Genomic DNA, 21055 nt, shown 5'->3' on the forward strand with positions numbered 1-21055 from the left:
GTGATGTCCATGTGTAGAGTCTTCTCTTGTGTTGTTGGAAGAGGGTGTTTGGTATGACCAGTGTGTTCTCTTGTCAAAACTCTATTAGACTTTGCCCTGCTTCATTCCGTGCTCCAAGGCCAAATTTGCTCCAGATGTTTCTTGACTTCCTACTTTTGCATTCCAGTCCCCTATAATGAAAAGGACACCTTTTTTTTTTTTTTTGGGTGTTAGTTCTAAAAGGTCTTGTAGGTCTTCATAGAACTGTTCAACTTTGGTTTCTTCAGCTTTACTTGTTGGGACATAGGCTTTGATTACTGTAATAGTGAATGGTTTGTCTTGGAGAAGCGAATAGAGATCATTCTGTCGTTTTTGAGATTGCATCCAAGTATTGCATTTTGGACTCTTTTGTTGACCATGACGGCTACTCCATTTCTTCTAAGGGATTTCTGCCCATAGTAGTAGATATAATGGTCATCTGAATTTAATTCACCCATTCCAGTCCATTTTAGTTCACTGATTCCTAGAATGTAGACGTTCACTCTTGTCATCTCCTGTTTGACCACTTCCAATTTGCCTTGATTCATGGGCCTAACATTCCAGGTTCCTATGCAATATTGCTCTTTACAGCATCAGACCTTGCTTCTATCACTGGTCACATCCACAACTGTGTATTGTTTTTGCTTTGACTCCATTCCTTCAGTCTTTCTGGATTTATTTCTCCACTGATCTCCAGTAGCATACTGGGTACCTACTGACATGGGGAATTTCTCACTCAGTATTCTATCACTGCATTTTGATACTGTTCATGGGGTTCTCAAGGCAAGTATACTGAAGTGGTTTGCCATCCCCTTCTCCAGTGTACCACATTCTGTCAGACCTCTCCACCATGACCCGCCCATATTGGGTGACCCTACATAGCATGGCTCATAGTTTTATTGAGTTAGACAAGGCTGTGGTCCGTGTGATCAGATCGACTAGTTTTCTATGATTTTTATTTCAGTGTGTCTGCCTTCTGATGCCCTCTCACAATACCTACTGTCTTACTTGGGTTTCTCTTACCTTGGTCATGGGGTATCTCTTCATGGCTGCTCCAGCAAAGCACAGCTGCTGCTCCTTACCTTGGATGAGGAGTATCTTCTCATGGCCGCCCCTCCTGACCTTGAACGTGGAGTAGCTCCTCTCATCCCACCTCCGCCCGTGCAGCAGACACCACTTGGACGTGGGGTAGCTCCTCTAGGCCACCGTGCCTGACCTCGGGCGCCAGGTAGTTCCTCTCGGCCACGCTTCTGCGTGGTCCGTCTAAACTACCTTTCAGTTCAGTTCAGTTCAGTTCAGTCGCTCAGTCGTGTCCGACTCTCCGCGACCCCATGAATCACAGCACGCCAGGCCTCCCTGTCCATCACCAACTCCCGGAGTACACTCAAACTCATGTCCACAGAGTCGGTGATGCCATCCAGCCATCTCATTCTCCATCGTCCCCTTCTCCTCCCGCCCCCAACCTTTCCCAGCATCAGAGTCTTTTCCAGGGAGTCAAGTCGTCGCATGAGGTGGCCAAAGTATTGGAGTTTCAGCTTTAGCATCAGTCCCTCCAATGAACATCCAGGATTGATCTCCTTTAGAATGGACTGGTTGGATCTCCTTGCAGTATAAGGGACTCTCAAGAGTCTTCTCCAACACCACAGTTCAAAAGCATCCATTCTTCGACGATCAGCTTTCTTCACAGTCCAACTCTCCAATGATTAGACCTAGTTAATTTCCAGCAGAAAATTCTAACGTATCACATGACCATTTTCATCAGAGTTTTAAAATCAGCAAAGCCATTATGTTACCAGGTCTGTCAATAGACAGAATCAAGTGTGTAAGTTAAGCCAAGCTATGTGGAAAAAACTCAGAATATAAATGGCACAGTGGAATAATAGGAAAAAATCAAGCTGTTAGAGATTATGGAAATAGCAAAGTTGATTCAAGAAAGTTGGGGGAATGGCAACAGGACAGATGACTGTGTTAAATGGAGCAGACCCACCTGTAGCATACAGGTAATTGATTAAAATTGACATAAGGTTGGATTAAAGTAAGAAAATAACAGAACTGATTGAAAACTAGGCAGAAGTATTGAGAAATGCACATGCTAAAGTCTTTGGGGGATTCTGAGAACCTTTCTGTCGATGAACATGTCATAAATTAAGTCACATGTTGCTGCTTTGGAAGGAAGGCAGGGAGAAGGTCCTCACAGAGACATGAGATACACAACCACTCATACTTTCCTGAGAAAGGCTTCTGGGTGTCAGGGTAACAGGAAGAGAATTCTAGCCCCTCACTACACTTTTAATGTGCCCAGGCTGTTGCACTTGCCCACCAAGTTCAGTTCAGTTCAGTCACTCAGTCATGTCCAATTCTTTGCGACCCCATGGACTGTAGCATGCATGCTTCCCTATCCATCACCAACTCCCAGAGTTTGCTAAAATTCATGTCCATAGAGTCAGTGATGCCATTAAACCATCTAAATCCTCCGTTGTCCCCTTTTCTCCTGCCGTCAATCTTTCCCAGCATTAAGGTCTCATCCAATGAGAAAGTTCTTCACATCAGGTGGCCAAAGTATTGGAGCTTCAGCTTCAGCATCAGTCTCTCAAATGAATATTCAGGACTAATTTCCTTTACGATTGACTGGTTTGATTTCCTTGCAGTCCAGGGGACTCTCAAGAGTCTTCTTCAACACCACAGTTCAAAAACATCAATTCTTCAGCGCTCAACCTTATTTATGTGAAAACTGTCACATCCATACATGACTACTGAAAAAACCATACCTTTGACTAGATGGACCTTTACTGGCAAAGTGTTGTCTCTGCTTTTTAAAATGCTGTCTAGGTTGGTCATAGTTTTTCTTCCAAGGAGTAAATAAATGTCTTTTAATTTCATGGCTGCAGTCACCATCTGCTGTGATTTTGGATCCCAAGAAAATAAAGTCTGTCACTGTTTCCTGAACTATTTGCCATGATGTGATGAGATCGGATGCCACAATCTTAGTTTTCTCAATGTTGGTTTTAAGCCAGCTTTTTCACTCTCCTGTTTCAGTTTCATCAAGAGGCTCTTGTTAGTTCCTCTTCATTTTCTGCCATGATGGTGGTATTATCTGCATATCTGAGGTTATTGATATTTCTCACAGGAACTTGTTTCTAGCTTGTACTTCATCCAGTCCAGTATTTCATGTGACTTTGAGGAGATTTCCCAAGTTCAAGGACAAAGGAGAAGTCCCAGCAAGATGGTAGGAAGGGCAAAATCGTATTTAGAATCAAATCCCATACTTGCCAGAGACACTCACACAAACCTCGTGCACACCAGGACTCAGAGACTCAGACAGAACACTGTTTGAGTGTCTCCTGCAGAGGTATGTGTCATCGGTGGACTGCTGCAGGGGCAGAGGCCCTGGGTGCAGCAGACCTTAGTATGGCATAAGCTTCTTGGAGAAGATCACCATCAACCCCTCCATAGAGCCACCAGAACTTACACAGGACTGGGAAACAGACTCTTGGAGGGTACAAACAGAACCTTGTGTGCACCAGGTCCCAGGGGAGAGGAATAGTGAACCCACAAGATATTGACCCACACTTTCCTGTGAGTGTCCAGGAGTCTCTGACACAGGGAAGGGTCAGTGATGGCCAACAGCAGGGTTGGGGCAACTGAGCGTAGCCGTGTGTGCATGGGACCTTTTGAAAAAGGTTGCAATTATCTTCATTATCTCCACCATAGTTTGGCCTCAGGTCAAAAAACTGGGAAGGAATACAGTCTCACCCATCAACAGAAAATTGGATTAAAGATTTACTGAGCATGGCCAAAGAATGCTCAAACTACCGCACAACTGCACTCATCTCACACACTAGTAAAGTCATGCTCAAAATTCTCCAAGCCAGGCTTCAGCAATATGTGAACCGTGAACTCCCAAATGTTCAAGCAGGTTTTAGAAAAGGCAGAGGCACCAGAGATCAAATTGCCAACATCCACTGGATCATGGAGAAAGCAAGAGAGTTCCAGAAAAACATCTACTTCTGCTTCATTGACTATGCCAAAGCTTTTGACTGTGTGGATCACAAGAAACTGTGGGAAATTCTGAAAGAGATGACCTGCCTCTTGAGAAACCTATATGCAGATCAGGAAGCAACAGTCAGAACTGGACATGGAACAACAGACTGGTTCCAAATAGGAAAAGGAGTACGTCAAGACTGTATATTGTCACCTTGCTTATTTAACTTATATGCAGAGTACATTATGAGGAATGCTGGGCTGGAAGAAGCACAAGCTGGAATCAAGATTGCTGGGAGTAATATCAATAACCTCAGATATGCAGATGACACTACCCTTATGGCAGAAAGTGAAGAGGAACTCAAAAGCCTCTTGATGAAAGTGAAAGAGGAGAGTGAAAAAGTTGGCTTGAAGCTCAACATTCAGAAAACAAAGATCACGGGATCTGGTCCCATCACTTCATGGGAAATAGATGGAAAAACAGTGGAAACAGTGTCAGACTTTATCTTGGGGGGCTCCAAAATTACTGCAGATGCTGATTGAAGCCAGGAAATTAAAAGACGCTTACTCCTTGGAAGGAAAGTTATGACCAACCTTGATAGTATATTAAAAAGCAGGGACATTACTTTGTCAACAAAGGTCCATCTAGTCAAGGCTATGGTTTTTCCCGTGGTCATGTATGGATGTGAGAGTTGGACTGTGAAGAAAGCTGATCGCCGAAGAATTGATGCTTTTGAACTGTGGTGTTGAAGGGGACTCTTGAGAGTCCCTTGCACTGCAAGGAGATCCAACCAGTCCATTCTAAAGGAGATCAATCCTGGGTGTTCATTGGAAGGACTGATGCTAAAGCTGAAACTGCAATACTTTGGCCACCTCATGCGACGAGTTGACTCCCTGGAAAAGACTCTGATGCTGGGAAAGGTTGGGGGCGGGAGGAGAAGGGGACGACAGATAATGAGATGGCTGGATGGCATCACCAACTCTGTGGACATGAGTTTGAGTGAACTCCGGGAGTTGGTGATGGACAGGGAGGCCTGGCGTGCTGTGATTCATGGGGTCACGGAGAGTCGGACATGACTGAGCCACTGAACTGAGCATGGCCCCACCCATCAGAATAAGACCAAGTTTCCCCCTCAGTCAGTCTCTCCCATCAGAAAACTTCCATAAACCTCTTATCCTTCTCCATCAGAGGGCAGACAGACTGAAAACCACAAACACAGAAAACTAACCAATCTGATCACATGGACCACAGCTTTGTCTAACTCAATAAAACTATGAGCCATGTGTGTAGGGCCACCCAAGAAAGACAGGTCATGGTGGACAGTTCTGGCAAAACGTGGTCCACTGGAGAAGGGAATGGCAAACCACTTCAGTATTCTTGCCTTGAGAACCCCATGAACAGTATGAAAAGGCAAAAAGATAGGAAACTGAAAGATCAACTCCCCAGGTCGGTTCAGTTCAGTTCAGTTCAGTTCAGTCGCTCAGTCATGTCCGACTCTTTGCGATCCCATGAATCACAGCACGCCAGGCCTCCCTGTCCATCACCAACTCCCGGAGTTCACTCAAACTCATGTCCACAGAGTCGGTGATGCCATCCAGCCATCTCATTCTCAGTTGTCCCCATCTCCTCCCGCCCCCAACCTTTCCCAGCATCAGAGTCTTTTCCAGGGAGTCAACTCGTCGCATGAGGTGGCCAAAGTATTGCAGTTTCAGCTTTAGCATCAGTCCTTCCAATGAACACCCAGGATTGATCTCCTTTAGAATGAACTGTTTGGATCTCCTTGCATTCCAAGCGATTCTCAAGAGTCTTCTCCAACACCACAGTTCAAAAGCATCAATTCTTCGGCGATCAGCTTTCTTCACAGTCCAACTCTCACATCCATACATGACCACGGGAAAAACCATAGCCTTGACTAGATGGACCTTTGTTGGCAAAGTAATGTCTCTGCTTTTTAATACATTATCAAGATTGATCATAACTTTCCTTCCAAGGAGCAAGCGTCTTTTAATTTCATGGCTGCAATCAGCATCTGCAGTGATTTTGGAGCCCAAAAAAACAAAGTCTGACACTGTTTCCACTGTTTTTCCATCTATTTCCCATGAAGTGATATTTACTACTGTGGAAAAAAAAACTCCGTTAGAAGAAAAGGAGTAGCCATCATAGTAACAAAACATTCTGAAAAGCAGTACGTGGATCTAATATCAAAAACAACAGAATGAGCTCTATTCATTTCCAGGGCAAACAATTCCATATCACAGTAATACAAGTCTCTGTGCTGACCAGTAATACTGAAGAATCTGAAACTGAATTCTTCTATGAAGACCTACAAGACCTTCTAGAACTAAAACCCAAAAAAGATGTCCTTTTCATCATAGGGCAGTGGAACGCAAAAGTAGGAAATCAAGAAATCCATGCAATAATAGACAAACTTGACGTTGGAGTATAGAATGAAACAGAGGTAAGGCTAATAGAGATTTGCCAAGAGAATGCACTGGTCATAGCAACCACCCTCTTGCAACAACACAAGAGAAAACTGTACACATAGACATCACCAGGCGGTCAACACAGAAATCAAATTGATTATACTCTTTGCAGCCGAAGATGCAGAAGCTCTATAGAGTCAGAAAAAACAAGATTGGTAGCTGGCTGTGGCTCAGATCATGAACTCCTTATTGCCAAATTCAGGACTAAATTGAAGAAAGAAGGGAAAACCACTACACCATTCAGTTATGACCTAAATCAAATCCCTTATAATTATACCGTGGAAGTGAGAAATAAATTCAAGGGAATAGACCAGATAGACCAAGTGACTGAAGAACCATGGAAGGAGGTTTGTGACATTGTACAGGAGGCAGGGATCAAGACCATCCTCAAGAAAAAGTAATGAAAAAATGCAATATGGTTGTCTGAGAAGGTCTTAACAACAGCTGTGAAAAGAAGAGAAGTAAAAGGCAAAGGAGAAAAGGAAAGATATACCCATTTGAACGCAGAGTTCCAAAGAATAGCAAGGAGAGATAAGAATGTTTTACTTCGTGATCAATGCAAAGAAATAGAAGAAAACAATAGAATGGGAAAGAATAGAAATCTCTTCAAGAAAACTAGAGATACCAAGGGAACATTTCCTGCAAAGGTGTGCACAATAAAGGACAGAAATGGTATGGACCTAACAGAAGCAGAAGATATTAAGAAGAGGTGGCAAGAATACACAGAAGAACTGTACAAAAAAGATCTTCATGACCCAGATAACCACAATGGTGTGATCACTCACCTAGAGACAGACATCCTGGAATGCAAAGTCCAGTGCGTCTTAGGAAGCATCATTACAAACAAAGCTAGTGGAGGTGATGGAATTCCAGTTGAGCTATTTCAAATTCTAAAATATGATGCTGTGAAAGAGCTGCACTCAATATGCCAGCGAATTTGGAAAACTCTGGAGTAGCCACAGTGCTAGAAAGTGTCAGTTTCATTCCAATCCCAAAGAAAGACAGTGCCAAAGAATGTTCAAACTACTGCACAATTGCACTCATCTCACATGCTGGAAAAGCAATGCTCAAAATTCTCCACACCAGTTTTCAAGAGTATGTGAACCATGAACTTCCAAATGTTCAAGCTGGATTTAGAAAAGGCAGAGGAACAAGAGATCAAATTACGACATCCGTTGGATGATCAAAAAAGCAAGAGAGTTCCAAAGAAACATCTACTTCTGCTTTATTGATGATGCCAAAGCTTTTGACTGTGTGGATCACAATGAAATGTGGAAAATTCTGAAAGAGATAGGAATGCCAGATCACCTGACCTTCATCCTGAGAATTCTGTGTGCAGGTCAAGAAGCAACAGTTAGAACTGGACATAGAACAACAGACTGGTTCCTATAGGAAAAGAAGTACGTCAAAATGGTATATTGTCACCCTGCTTATTTAAGCTATATGATGAGTACATCATGAGAAACGCTGGGCTGCATGAAGCACAAGCCAGAATCAAGATTGCCAGGAGAAATATCAATAAGCTCAGATGTGCAGATGACATCACCATTATGGCAGAAAGCAAAGAAGAACTAAAGAGCCTCTCCTTGAAAGTGAAAGAGGAGAGTGAAAATGTTGGCTTAAAACGCAACACTCAGTAAACCAAGATCATGGCATCTGGTCCTATCACTTAATGGCAAATAGATGGGATACAATGGAACCAGTCAGAGACTATTTTGGGGGGCTCCAAAATCACTGCAGATGGTGACTACAGCCGTGAAATTAAAAGACACTTGCCACTGGAAGAAAAGTTATGACCAAACTAGAAAACATATTAAAAAGCAGAGACATTGCCCACAAAGGTCCATCTAGTCAAGCTATGGTTTTTGCAGTAGTCAGGTATGGATGTGAGAGTTGGACTATTAAGAAAGCTGAGTACTGAAGAATTGATGCTTTAGAAGAAGAAAAGAGAAGTGTTGGAGAAGACTCTTGAGAGTCCCTTGGACTGCAAGGAGATCCAACCAGTCTATCCTAAAGGAAATCAGTCCTGAATATTCATTGGAAGGACTGATGCTGATGCTGAAACTCCAATACTTTGGCCACCTGATGAGAAGAACTGACTCATTGGAAAAGACCCTGATGCTGGGAAAGATTGAAGGCAGGAGGAGAATGGGCGACAGAGGATGAGACGATGGCATTAATGACTCAATGGATATGAATCTGAGCAAACCCTGGGTGCTGGTTATAGACAGGGAGGCCTGGCGTGCTGCAGTCCATGGGGTGCAAAGAGTCAGACACAACTGAGCGACTCAACTGACTAACTGACTGACACTGCCTATAAATTAAACAAGCAGGGTTTCAATATACAGCCTTATGGTACTCCTTCCCAAGTTGGAACTAGTCTGTTATTCCATGTCCAGTTCTAACTGATGCTTCTTGACCTGCATATGGATTTCTCAGGAAGCAGGTAAAGTGGTCTGGTATTCCCATCTCTCTAAGAATTTTCCACAGTTTGTTGTGATTCACAGAGTCAAAAGATTTGGTGTAGTCAATAAAGCAGATGTAGATTTTTTTCTGGATATCTCTTGCTTTTTCAATGATCCAACAGATATTGGCAATTTGATCTTTGCCTTTTCTAAATGCAGCTTGAACATCTGGAAATTCATATATCACATTCTGTTGGAGCCTTGCTTGGAGAATTTTGTACACTAGTTTGCTATCATGTGAGCTGAGTGCAATTGTGAAGTAGTTTGAACATTCTTTGGCATTGTCTTTCTTTGGGATTGGAATGAAACTGACCTTTTCTAGTCTTGTGGCTGCTCCTCAGTTTTCCAAATTCGCTGGCATATTGAGTGCAGCACTTTCACAGCATCATCTTTTAGAATTTGAAATAGCTTAACTGGAATTCCATCACCTCCACTAGCTTTGTTTGTAGTGATGCTTCCCAAGATGCACGGGACTTCACATTCCAGGATGTCTGTCTCTAGGTGAGTGATCACACCATCGTGGTTATCTGGGTCATGAAGATCTTTTTTGTATAACTCTTCTGTGTATTCTCGCCACCTCTTCTTAATATCTTCTGCTTCTGTTAGGTCTATACCATTTCTGTCCTTTATTGTGCCCATTTTTGCATGAAATAGTCCCTTGGCATCTCTAACTTTCTTGAAGAGATCTCTAGTCTTTCCCACTCTATTGTTTTCTTCTATTTCTTTGCAATGATCATTTAGGAAGGCTTTCTTCTCTCTCCATTCTATTCTTTGGAACTGTGTATACAGATAGATCTTTCCTTTACTCCTTTGCCTTTTGCTTCTCTTCTTAGGTATTTGTAAGGCCTCCTCAGACATCCATTTTGCCTTTATTGAATTTCTTTTTATTTTTCCTGCCCACCAAATCTATTAAGAAACCTCCATCCTTTAGCCTAAGGTTTATTTTCCTGTTTAAATTTTAAAAGCTTTAGACAGGGGCATTATTCAACCTGATCTTTCATCTTTTATGAAGCTGATAGTTTTCTCAAAATTTTTACTGGAAACAGTTTTAATAAAAAGAGGGGGGGGACATGGTAGTTAATAATGAAGTTCCAATAAGAAGAAAAGAAGGCAGTAAAGAGAAACCTGGGAATGTGTCGTTTATTATTTCACCTGAGATTGCTTTGCTTGCCACACCTTGCTCACACCTGGCCATGCAATTCTGAGATGGGTGTGGCACCACTTGTCCCAGGATGAGTTCAGGCAAAGACTCTTCCTTAACCCCTGTCAAATTTACTGCACAAAGTCTTGAGTTTAAGCCAAATCCCCTAAAAGGAAAGCCTTCACTCACTTAATAAGCTCAGTTTCCCCGCTTTCTCATCAGTTGCCCATAAAAGACTGATGAGGGGGGGAATCTTGCTATTGTAATCCCTGGGTGTGTCTGGGATGGAAGCTGGGAGCAGAGAGGGAAGGTGACAAGGAAGGATGCCTGATATTAGGTTGTCTGTATCTAGGGAGTTAATCCCTTTCTTTGAACAAGTCAAAGTGATTTGACAGCTATGATTAAGAAATATGTTCCGTCTTAGAACTGAAAACCAGATAATAAGTGCATTGAAAACCAGATAAGTACATTTCCAACTCTCCTGCTTGAACATAAAACATCACTATCTGTCCTTTATTTTCATCTGTGTGTGGGTTTCCACAAATGAAGCAACAAAATTCTCAGAGCTCTCCCTCTTGTCCAGAGTCACATAACAATAGGAGGTATTAACCAGGTCACAGAATAGTTGTGACCTTCGGTGGCCACTCAAGGTTCTAAAGTTCACTTGTACTTATAGGGGTGGGAATGGGCACCTCAACATAGCCTAAACCTGCATTTTGCACCCACTCTGAAAAGGTTAGAGGAGGGATGTGTCAAGATGAGATTAGTTGTGGGGAGTGTGTGGTATGCAGTTTCCAGCTAACAGGTTTTAACAAAACCTTTCAATCATCCACATCAGTTGTGTTCCATTTGCCATTTAATATATTATAATGCTTCAAACAAGGCTTCATAAGCAAAGTCTCTAAAACTATGTGACCTCACACAAAGAATAGTTGAATGATGTAGTAATCTGTGGCATTCAAGATTTAGAAACAAATGTTTATTTTTAAAATAAAAAATAAATTTAGTGAGTGACATCAGTGAAAATGGCAGAGTAAAGCAATGCAAAAATTTCCTCTCCTCCATAAAAGCAATGAGAATACTGACAAAAATTGCCAGAATTAACATTTTCAGAACTCTGGACATTAACCAAAATTCTTTCAGCAATCTAGGAAACATTTATTCTTCAAATAACTGGTGACTGCAGATGGTGATTACAGCCATGAAATTAAAAGACGCTTACTCCTTGAAGGAAAGTTATGACCAACCTAGATAGTATATTAAAAAACAGAGACATTACTTTGCCAACAAAGGTCCGTCTAGTCAAAGCTATGGTTTTTCCAGTGATGATGTATGGATGTGAGAGTTGGACTGTAAAGAAAGCTGTTCGCCAAAGAATTGATGCTTTTGAACTGTGGTCTTGGAGAAGACTCTTGAGAGTACCTTGGACTGCAAGGAGATCCAACCAGTCCATCCTAAAGGAGATCAATCCTGGGTGTTCATTGGAAGGACCGATGCTGAAGCTGAAACTCCAATACTTTGGTTACCTCATGTGAAAGTTGACTCATTGGAAAAGACCCTGATGCTGGGAGAGTTTGGGGGCAGAAGGAGAAGGGGAAGACAGAGGATGAGATGGCTGGATGGCATCACCAACTAGATGGACATGAGTTTGAGTAAACTATGGTAGTTGGTGATGGACAGGGAGGCCTGGTGTGCTGCGATTCATGGGGTCACAAAGAATCGGACACGACTGAGTGACCGAACTGAATTGAACTGCTGAATTTTAGTAAGAGCAGCAATATATGTGGCATTTCAATGTGATCCCTCCTATCCCACTTCCCAACTCTACAGTAGCCTGGAAAACACCCTGCAGTCACTGTGGAAGCCAGCAATGTGGCAGCCACTGGAGGGAGAAGAGCATGGGTGGAGGTCCTTCAGAGCCCCATTTTCAGATTATTGTCAGTATTTGGCCTTCATAGTGGTTCCTTGGAAGATCCTATGTATAAGACTGGCTGTTTCACCAAACTCGGAGATTACCCAGTGCAGAGCCTTTTCTCCAGGGATGTTTGTCAAAAACTGCCAAAGAAAGAGAGAGAGAAGACTCTCAAAAGAGAGAGAGAGAGAAACAAAAGAGGGGACATCACTGCCTAACCTACAGAGGAACAAGAATACTATAAAAATATATGCTAACAAATGAGATAATGTAAATTAAATTGACAGACGCACAGAAAAACACAAACTACCCAAACTGACTCTAAAAGAACTAGACAATCTAAACAGACTTACAGCAAGTAAAGTGATTGGATGAATAATTTTAAAAAGCAACCCACAAAAACTGGCTCGGGTCCATATAATTTCCCTGTTGAATCGTACCAAGCATTTAAAGAAGAATTAATACTAATTCTTCAAAACTCTTCCAAAAAAAATAGAAAGGAGTGAATACTCCTCTATTCATTTTGTTTTTGTTGTTCACTCGCTAAGGCATGTCTGACTGTTTGCCACCCTATGGACTGTAGCATGCCAGGCTACATTGTCTTACAATGTAGTATTACAATGTTAGTATTATCTTCATACCAAAACCACTCAAAGAAATCACAAGGAAATAAAACTCCAGGCCAATATCTCTCATGAATATGGATACAAAATTATTCAACAAAATAGTAGCAAACTATATCCAGCAACATATGAAAGGAATTATACACCATCAGTTCAGTTCAGTTCAGTTGCTCAGTTGTGTCCGACTCTTTGCGACCCCATGAATCACAGCACGCCAGGCCTCCCTGTCCATCACCAACTCCCGGAGTTCACTCAAACTCATGTCCATCGAGTCGGTGATGCCATCCAGCCATCTCATCAGTTCAGTTCAGTTCAGTCGCTCAGTCGTGTCCGACTCTCCACGACCCCATGAATCACAGCACGCCAGGCCTCCCTATCCATCACCAAGCCATCTCATACCAAAGTGCAAATTATGTCAAGTATGCAGGGCTGGTCTGGAAATCAATTAATACAATGCACCATATTAGTATTTTTTTCAATGAAAAGATCATCTGAATAAATGCAAAAAACTTTTGACAAATCCAATATCCTTTCATAATAAATGCACTCAACATAATAGAGACATAAGGTCATAATCTCATCTTGATGAATGGCATCTATAAACACCCACAACTAGTATCATGTATCATGGTTCAGGACTGGATGCTCTTTATTTAATATCAGGAATAAGACAAAGATGCCATTCTGCCACTTCTACTCAGCAGTGTCATAGAGGGATTTGAGACAGTACAATTATGAAAGAAAAAGAAATAAAAGGCATTCAGACTGAAAAAGAAGAAGTAAAACTATCTCTGTTCACATATAACATGCTCTTGTATTAAATATATAGAAAAAACTATGGCATCCACTGAAGAACAATTAGAACTAATAAATGAGTTCAGCAAGTTTGCAGGATATAAATATCAATTATATTTCTAGACACTTGTAATAAACAATTGAAAGATAAATAAGGAAAAATTTCAGTTGCAATAGTATCAAAAAGAATAAAATACTTATGAATAAATTTAACAAAATAAGTGACTGAATGCTTTTACACTGAAAACCACAAAAGAATGTTGATGTGTTTGTTAGCCATTTTTATGTCTTCTTTGGAGAAATGTCTGTTTAGTTCTTTGGCCCATTTTTTGATTGAGTCGTTTATTTTTCTGGAATTGAGCTGCAGGAGCTACTTATATATTTTGGAGATTAATTCTTTGTCAGTTGCTTCATTTGCTATTAATTTCTCCCATTCTGAAGGCTGCCTTTTCACCTTGCTTATAGTTTCCTTTGCTGTGCAGAAGTTTTTTATTTTAATTAGGTCCCATTTGTTTGTTTTTGCTTTTATTTCCAATATTCTGGGAGGTGGGTCATGGAGGATCCTGCTGTGATTTATGTCGGAGAGTGTTTTGCCTACGTTCTCCTCTAGGAGTTTTATAGTTTCTGGTCTTACATTTAGATCTTTAATCCATTTTGAGTTTATTTTTGTGTATGGGGTTAGGCAGTGTTCTAATTTCATTCTTTTACAAGTGGCTGACCAGTTTTCCCAGCACCACTTGTTGAAGAGACTGTCTTTTCTCCATTTGATATTCTTTCCTCCTTTGTCAAAGATAAGGTGTCCATAGGTGCGTGGGTTTATCTCTGGGCTTTCTATTTTGTTCCATTGATCTATATTTCTGTCTTTATGCCAGTACCATATTGTCTTGATGACTGTGGCTTTGTAGTAGAGCCTGAACACCAGTCAGAATGGCTGCTATCCAAAAGTCTATATGCAATAAATGCTGGAGAGGGTGTGGAGAAAAGGGAACCCTCCTCTTACACTGTTGGTGGGAATGCAAACTAGTACAGCCACTATGGAGAACAGTGTGGATATTCCTCAAAAAACTGGAAATAGAACTGCCATATGATCCAGCAATCGCACTCCTGGGCGTACACACCGAGGAAACCAGAATTGAAAGAAATACATGTACTCCAATGTTCATTGCAGCACTGTTTATAATAGCCAGGATATGGAAGCAACCTAGATGTCCATCTGCAGATGAATGGATAAGACAGCTTTGGCACATATACACAATGGAGTATTTTTCAGCAATTAAAAAGAATGCATTTGAATCAGTTCTAATGAGGTGGATGAAATTGGAGCCTATTATACAGAGTGAAGTCAGCCTGAAAGAAAAACATCAGTACAGCATACTAACACATATATATGGAATTTAGAAAGATGGTAACCTTAACCCTGTATACGAGACTGAAAAAGAGACATAGGTGTGTAGAACAGTCTTTGGGACTCTGTGGGAGAGGGTGAAGGTGGGATGATTTGAGAGAATGGCATTGTAGCATGTGTATTATCATATGTGAAATGAATCACCAGTCCAGGTCCGACGTATGATACAGGATGCTTGGGGCTGGTGCACGGCAATGACCTGGAGGGAGGATATGGGGAAGAGGGAGGTGGGAGGGGGGTTCAAGAGGGGGAACACATGTACACCTGGGGCAGAATCGTGTCAATGTATGGCAAAACCAACCAATATATTAATGTAAAGTAATTTGCCTCCAATTAAAAAAAATAAAATAAGTCAAAAAAATGTTGAAAGGAATTGAAGAACATCTAAAAAATGAAAAAATAGCACATATTCATGGATCAGAAAACTTAATATTGTTAAAAGAGTAACAGTATTCAAACTAATCTGCAGATTCAGTGGGCAATCCCTATCAGAATTTCAGATTATTTTTTTGAAGAAATTGACAAGTTGTTTCTAAAATTCATATGGAACTGCAAGTGATCCAGAATGTTACCTCATATTTGATGATCACTTCTTAGATACAACAGCAAAAGCACAACCAGCAAAAGAAAAACAGATAAACTGAATTATTAAAATTTTAAACTTTTGTGCATCAAAAATACAATCAAGAAACTGAAAAGCAACCCAAAGAATAGGAGAACATATCTGCAAATCATGTATCACATAAATATCTAGTATTCAGAACATAGAAAAAATTCCTACAACCTAAAAACAAAAATACAAAGTACTCAATTAAAATTCGGATGAAAGATTTCAATAGACATTTCTCCAAAGAAAATATACAAATGGCCAATAAGCACATGAAAAAAGAATCATCCTTCTGATTATGAGTGATGTTGAGCATCTTTTCATGTGTTTGTTAACCATCTGTATGTCTTCTTTGGAGAAATGTCTGTTTAGTTCTTTGGCCCATTTTTTGATTGGGTCGTTTATTTTTCTGGAATTGTGCTGCAGGAGTTGCTTCTATATTTTTGAGATTAGTCCTTTGTCAGTTGCTTCATTTGCTATTATTTTCTCCCATTCTGAAGACTGCCTTTTCACCTTGCTTATAGTTTCCTTTGCTGTGCAGAAACTTTTAATTTTAATTAGGTCCCATTTGTTTATTTTTGCTTTTATTTTCAGTATTCTGGGAGGTGGGTCATGGAGGATCCTACTGTGATTTACCCAATACAATAATGTAAAGTAATTTGCCTCCAATTTAAATTAATTAATTAATTAAAAATTAAAAAAAAGAAAAAATAATCATCCACATTAACCATTCAATTCAGTTCAGTTCAGTCTCTCAGTCGTGTCCGACTCTTTGCGACCCCATGAACCGCAGCACACCAGGCCTCCCTGTCCATCAGCAACTCTCGGAGTCCATCCAAACTCATGTCCATTGTGTCAGTAATGCCATCCAACCATCTCATCTTCTGTCGTCCCCTTCTCCTCCTGCCCTCAATCCTTCCCAGCTTCAGGGTCTTTTCAAATGTGTCAGCTCTCCACATCAGGTGGCCAGAGTATTGGAGTTTCAGCTTCAACATCAGTCCCTCCAATGAACACCCAGGACTGATCTCCTTTAGGATGGACAGGTTGGATCTCCTCTCAGTCCAAGGGACTCTCAAGAGTCTTCTCCAACACCACAGTTCAAAAGCTTCAATTATTAAATGCTCCGCTTTCTTTATAGTCCAACTTTCACACCCATACATGACTACTGGAAAAACTATATCCTTGACTAGACATTAATCACTAAGGAACTGCAAACCAAAGCCACAAAGAAATACCACTTCACACCCACTAGTATGACTACAACAAAAAGGATAATGGAAATTAAACATCAGCAAGGATATGTAAAAATCAGACCTCATACATTGCTGGCTGGAGGGTATAATAATGCAGTCACTTTGCAAAACAGTTTGACAGTTACTCAAAAGGTTAAACATAAAGCTATCATATGACTCTGCAATTACATTTCTAAGTATATACCCAGAAGACTTGAAGACATGTGTCTACAGAAAAACTTGTGCATAAAGTTTTTACACATATGTGCATTGCAGCTTTGTTCATAATAGCGTTAATTTGGAAACAACTCAAACATCCACCAATAGTTAAAAGGGTAAACCAACTGTGATATACCCATTAAACAGAGATTATTATTCAACGAAGAGTAGGAATACTTCATGCAACTATGTGGATGAACTCTGAAAACATTATGCTAAATGAAATAAGTCAGACACAAAGGGCATATATTATATGATTTTATTCACATGAAATGTCCAGAACAGGCAAATCCAAACAGACAGAAAGCCGAATAAAGGTTGCTATGGGCTGTGGACAGGAGAGGAATGGGGAGTAACTGCTAACAGATATCAAGCTTCTTTGGGGGATAATGAAATTACTACTCTGGAATTAGATAACAGTGATGGTTGCTCGACTTTGTGAAAATACTAGAAACCACTTTTTTGTTGTTCAGTTAGTCATGTCTGACTCTTTGTGAACCCATGAACTGCAGCATGCAAGGCTTCCCTGTCCTTCACCATCTCCCAGAGCTTGCTCAAACTTATGCCCATTGATTCTCTGACACCATCGAGTCACCTGGTCTTCTGTCATTCCCTTCTCCTCTCGCCTTCAATCTTTGCCAGCATTAGGGTCTTTTCAAATGAGTCAGTTTTTCGCATCAGGTGGCTAAAGTGTTGCAGCTTTAGGATCAGCACCAATCCTTCCAATGAATATTCAGGACTGATTTCCTTTAGGATGGACTGGTTTGATCTCTTTGCAGTCCAAGAGACTCTCAAGAGTCTTTTCCAATACCACAGTTCAAAAGCATCAATTCTACAGCATTCAGCCTTCTTTATGGTCCAACACTAACATTCATATAAGATTACTGGAAAAACCATAGCTTTGACTAGATTGACCTTTGTTGGCAAAGTGATGTCTCTGCTTTTTAATATGCTGTCTAGGTTGGTCAAAGCTTTTCTTCCAAGGAGCAAACGTCTTTTAATTTCATGGTTGAAGTCACCATTTGCAGTAATTTTGGAACCCCCAAAAATAAAGCCTCTCGCTGTTTCCATTATTTCCGCATCAATTTGACATGAAATGATGGGAACAGATGCCATGATCTTAGTTTTCTAAATGCTGAGTTTTAAGCCAATGCTTTCACTCTCCTCTTTCACTTTTGTCAAGAGTCTCTTTGGTTCCTCTTCGCTTTCTGCCATAATGGTGGTGTTATCTGTGTATCTGAGGTTATTGATATTTCTCTCAGAATCTTGATTCCAGCTTGTGCTTCATCCAGCATGGCATTTCACATGATGTACTCTGCATAAAAGTTAAATAAACAGAATGACAATATCCAGCCTTAACATACTCCTTTCCCAATTTGGAATCAGTCCTCTGTCCCATGTCTGGTTCTAACTGTTGCTTCTTGACCTGCCTACAGGTTTTTCAGGAGGCAGGTAAGGTGGTCTGGTATTCCCATTTCTTAAAGAGTTTTCTACAGTTTGTTGTGATCTGCACAGTCAAAAGTTTTAGTGCTTTCAATGAAGCAGAAGTAGATGTTTTTCTGGAATTATCTTGCTTTTTCTATGATCCAACAGATGTTGGCAACTTGGTCTCTGTTTTTTTTCTAAATCCAGCTTGTTCATTTGGAATTTCTCAGTTTATGTACTATTGAGGCCTCGCTTAGAAAATTTTCCACATTACTTTGCTAGCATGTGAGATGAGCACTATTGTTCAATAGTTTGAACATTCTTTGGCATTAAGTGGCATTAAAAAATCACTTAATGCAACTTAAAAATGAGTTTAGCGTTAAAGTGTGTCAAGATAATACTACTTTAAAAAAGTTACACTCTCTTTTGCTCTTTCAATTATCTACACCTTTTGTCAAAGTTGATTCCAAGGCAAAATTTTTATCCCTGGACAGGAAATTTTCTTTCTCCCACTTGGGGTCTCTGACTCTATTTTAGAACTTAAACAGAAATTTATCAGCTGAATGAGTAAAGATATCCAAGTAAAATTCAGCAGGCTTAAATATTTAATCTATTTCTCAAACCATGACTAAAATTGCTACTGGTATATTTGGGTTCATAATTTAGAGTCAGAATTCTCTTTATTCTATTTATTTTCATTCATTGGGGGATTTTAATTTTAAAAAGTGTCTCCATATGTAAAGAACAGAATTTTGGACTCTGTGGGAGAAGGTGAGGGTGGGATGATTTGAGAGAATAGCATTGAAACGTATATTATCATATGTGAAATAGATCATCAGTCTGGGTTTGATGCATGAGACAGGGTGCTCAGGGCTGGTGCACTGGGATGACCCTGAGGGATGGGATGGTGAGGGTAGTGGAAGGGGGGTTCAGGATGGGGACACATGTACACTCATGGCTGATTCATGTCAATGAATGGCAAAAACCACTACAATATTGTAAAGTAATTAGTCTCCAATTAAAATAAATAAATTTAAAAGTAATAAAAATAAAAACAAAAAATAAATTAAAAGTGTCTTCATAAATCTAGGAACTTAATTTTTCTCATCCCTTGGTTAGGTATCCTTGGTGAATCCCTGCATCAGTGGATGTGTCAAACTTCAGGCAGAAAAACGTTTCTTGAATCTGAATTGATTTTTTTAAATGTGTTTTTAGTCTGACTTTTTAAATGCCTACCCCTTCCTCTCAATTCCTATCTGACATTTGCACACACAAGCGTCTTCCAAACAATTACTGAGTTTAGTTTTAGGAACAGAATTATGATTTAAAATGCAAGTATTTTGATGAAGAAGAGAGATCCAACATAATCAAAGAGAAAGTAACAAGTCAATGCAATCATAATTACTTCACATAAAAAAGAATCACTAGGTGCTCACTGCGGCAGCAAATATACTAGAATTGGAACGATACAGAGAAAATTAGCATGATTCCTGTGCAAGAATGACATGCAAATTCATGAAGCCTTCCATATATTTTCTGTTTTCACTTTGCTCATGGGTGTATACATATATAAGCATATACCATTATTTTAATTATTATTTGCCTGATTTTGTAACTGCCATTGGTCTGGGGTTCACATTTGGCTTCTCATTTTTGGATACTTGTTTTACTCTCACTTAATGCCATAACAAACCATTTGTGGAATATTTGTTCCAAACCCTGAGCGTTTGGAGTGGGAACACTGACTCAAAGACCCTAGACTACCAGAGAACAAACCCTAAGGAGTATCAAATAGTGAAAACTCACACAAAGGAAACCACTTGAATACAAGACCCGGTATCACCCAACCACCAGTAGCACCCTGTGGAGGACGTCTCATCTATACAACAAACAAAACAAAAATACAAACCCAATCATCAGCAGACAAGAGTACCACCTCACTCAGCCTTTCCCATCAGAGGAAAAACAAACAAACAAACAAAAACTCAGCACAAATTTCACCCTATATGAAGCTCACACAAACCACTGGACCAAGCTTAGGAGGGCAGAAACCAAAAGAAAGAAAGAATTCAACCTTCTTCAAGGAACGAATTCAACTTTCCTTAAAGCCTGGGAAGAGAAGACCTCAAACACAATAACTTAAAAAAAAAAATGAAAAGGCAGAGGAATACTGCACAAATGAAGGAGGAAACTGGAAACACAGAAGTCCAAATAAATGAAGAGGAAATAGGAAAATTACCTGAAAAAGAATTCAGAATAATGACAGCAATGATAACCAAAACCTTGAAAACAAAATGGAGAAAATGCAAGAATCAACTTAAAATGACCTAGAAGAATTAAAGAATAAACATACAGAGACAAACAACACAATTACTGAAATTAAAAATACTCTGGAAGGAATCAATAGCAGAATATCTGAAGCAGAAGAATGAATCACTGAGCTGGAAGATAAAATGGTGGAAATAACTGCTGAAGAGCGGAATAAAGTAAAAAGAATGAAAAGAGGTGAGGACAGTCTCAGAGACCTCTGGGACCATATCAAACGCACCAACATTTGAGCTATTCAGGTCCCAAAAGAAAAAGAGAGAAAGAAAGGGTATGAGAAAATTTTTGAAGAGATTGTAGTTGAAAATTTCCCCAGTATGGAAAAGGAAATAGCCAATCAAGTCCAGAGGCACAAAGAGTGCCATACAGGATAAACACAAGGAGAAACATGCCAAAACACATACTAATCAAACTAACAAAGAC

General features: G+C 40.1%; 1 non-coding gene across 1 annotated transcript; it reads left to right on the forward strand.

Annotated features, from left to right (window-relative positions):
- The first annotated feature begins 19735 nt into the window (after positions 1-19735).
- Positions 19736-19842, forward strand: LOC129548228 (U6 spliceosomal RNA). The gene has a single exon (XR_008684306.1). It is a non-coding gene; the product is annotated as a U6 spliceosomal RNA (small nuclear RNA).
- The last annotated feature ends 1213 nt before the right edge of the window (positions 19843-21055 follow it).

This window comes from Moschus berezovskii, chromosome 24 (genome assembly GCF_049115385.1).
Source record: "Moschus berezovskii isolate FMDL1 chromosome 24, NW_MosBer_1.0, whole genome shotgun sequence".
Taxonomy (NCBI): domain Eukaryota; kingdom Metazoa; phylum Chordata; class Mammalia; order Artiodactyla; family Moschidae; genus Moschus; species Moschus berezovskii.